Genomic DNA, 2691 nt, shown 5'->3' on the forward strand with positions numbered 1-2691 from the left:
TTTTAAACTGGTTCTGACTGACCCTGCAATGCACCCTGTGCAAAAGTAAAATCTGCTTTGCCAAGTTGCTATTGCTTTGCCCACGTGGTCTTTGTGAGGTTTCTTAGAGTTCTTAGATATCAGGTTTTATTTAGTTATAAATAAAACCTGATATCTAAGTTATTTAGCTCTTCAGTTATTTAGATTTTTTTTTGAGACAGGGTCTCCCTGTAGCCCCAGCTGACCTGGAACTCACTATGTAAACCAGACTGGCCTTGAACTCAGAGATCCACCTGACTCTCCCTCCTGAGTGCTGGGATTAAAGGCTTATGCCACCACACCTGGATCAGTTATTTAGTTCTTAAAAAGGGAAAGAGATATTACCTTAAGTCTGCATGGCAAACTTCACCTTTTCTTTTAGGTCACTAAGCTTTTTTTTTTTTAACATATTAAAGAACTAGAGATAAAATCTTTCTGCCTTCTCTCACTCTTTGGTGTGCCTGGATTTCATGTAATTGTATTGTGTGTATGATAATTGTTTTCATATGTTGTTTGTGTCAAGACAATGTTTTAACTGGCCACTTCAGTTTTTTATTTTTATTTCCTTTCTCATTATTTTTACTATTTTATTTTATTTTTTCCTTCCCCTTTATTTTTATTGTGCACAAGAATTATTATTATTATTGGCATGCAAGATTAAAATGTACATGTGGAGGTTTACAAATGTACTTTGCTGGGCTGGAGACATGGCTCAGTGGTTAAGAACACTGGTTGTAGCTGGGTGTGGTGGCGCACACCTTTAATCTCAGCACTTGGGAGGCAGAGGCAGGCGGATCTTTGAGAGTTTGAGGCCAGCGTGGTCTACATAGTGAGTTCCAGGACTGCTGGGGCTCAAAAAGAGACAAACAAACAAACAAACAAACACTGGCTGTTCTTGCAGAAGACCTGGGTTCGAATCCCAGCACCCACATGACAGCTAACAACTGTCTATAACTCCAGTCCCAGGGGATCCAACAGCCTCTTCTGGCCTCCATGGGCTTTGCATGACATGGGTGCACTTACCTACATGCAGGTAATACATGCATACACATAAAACAAAAATAATAAATAAAATTTAAAAAGAAGTACTTTGCTGATGTATTAAAAGGCCTGATAAATACATACTGCCTTATATACTCAAATATTCTAAACTTCTAAAAAAGCTATTATAAAATATCTTTGGGTCTATTGTTTCACAAAACCTTTAAGTGCTAATTGTTTATAAAAAATGACATTCATTAAAATAAAAAGAAATGAAAGCAAATCCTCTCCTCACCTGAAAAAAAGAAAATAATAAGATAAATATTTCAGTAAGTTATAAAATCTAACATAGATTTTGATTAGGATTTCCTTCCAAAACAGGTTCTAAATATTCAATTGTATAATAGTCAGAGGTGTTAGGGTTCCAAATAGCAGCAGTTTCCCCCCTCCCCAACAGGGACCTCACCTTGACCTTTGAAGTCAAGGGAAACAAACTCTGCTGAGAAGCAGCCTGCCTTTCCTCTGACCTCCAAAGACAGGATAAGCAGATTCTACCTGATAACCAGAGATTTTAGAAGCTGTTTATCACAACAAGCTTTTAAGAGGAAAAAGAAAACACTTCCACACCCTAATCCTACCTGCTTCCCCCTCCCTGATTTCTCCCCCAAACATTCCCCCCCTTCCACACCCTAAAGCCCCCATATATAAAGTCCCAGCTCACAACCCGTGGGCTGACAAAGGTGCCCCATGCGAAATAAATCTGTATCCCGCTGAGAATTCTATCTGTGCCTCGGTGCCTTCCTCCATCCATGCCACCCGCTCGCTCTCTCCAACATTCCTACCTATCAAGAGGTAGCAATCATTTCTCTTTCAAAAATATTTCTTAATATGAAACTACCAAATGTAAGATTTTATTAAAGTTAGACTACATGTAAAACAATGGATATATATGTTTTCTAGAGCTCTTTTGTTAAGTTTCCTTTTCATAATAAAAACCACAGGAGATATATTCTCAGCAAATATAATTACAAGATCTTGGTTGCTAAAAATCTGTAACATATGGCTGCACGTGAATACACTGACTACATGAGCTTATGCTCTGTGGAATGGAGGCCAGCCTGGTCTATATAGCAAGTTCCAGGCCAGCTGGGGCTACAGGGAGACCCTGTCTCCAAATATATATATTTTATATGTATAGGTATCAAATTATAAGTAAGTGCTCATGTAAACTGATGTTAAATTAGACCAACTTCTTTTTTTTTTTTTTCCCCAGTAACAATTTTCATCAGTCTTCTGAACCAGCTTGAAGGACAGCAGGCAACTGTCACTGAGAACAGAGTTAGACACAAATTACAACATCACTGCAAGCCCAACTTCTTTTGACTCACAGTAAAACTAAAAATTTAAGGGAAGAGGTCCCAACTCCCAACAGTCTTAAGTTAGCTAGGCCACATGTCCAGTATGCTTGTTAGGGTTCCAAACAGCAGCAGCTTCCTCCCTCCTCAACAGGGACCTACAGACTTTGGAGCTTGAAAAAGGGAACTTAGCTGATAAGCACCTTGACCTTTGAAGTCAAGGGAAACAAACTCTGCTGAGAAGCAGCCTGCCTTTCCTCTGACCTCCAAAGACAAGATAAGCAGGTTCTACCTGTTAACCAGAGATTTTAGAAGCTGTTTTTCTCTTATCTTAAGA

The 2691-nt window shown here is 38.9% G+C and overlaps 1 non-coding gene across 1 annotated transcript; it reads right to left on the minus strand.

Moving 5' to 3' along the window:
- Positions 1–2265: 2265 nt before the first annotated feature.
- On the minus strand, positions 2266–2365 carry LOC115070420. Its single transcript, XR_003849575.1, has one exon. It is a non-coding gene; the product is annotated as a small nucleolar RNA SNORD16 (small nucleolar RNA).
- Between the last annotated feature and the right edge of the window lie 326 nt (positions 2366–2691).

This window comes from Nannospalax galili, unplaced genomic scaffold (assembly GCF_000622305.1).
Source record: "Nannospalax galili isolate Female #2095 unplaced genomic scaffold, S.galili_v1.0 scaffold433, whole genome shotgun sequence".
In the NCBI taxonomy this organism is placed as follows: domain Eukaryota; kingdom Metazoa; phylum Chordata; class Mammalia; order Rodentia; family Spalacidae; genus Nannospalax; species Nannospalax galili.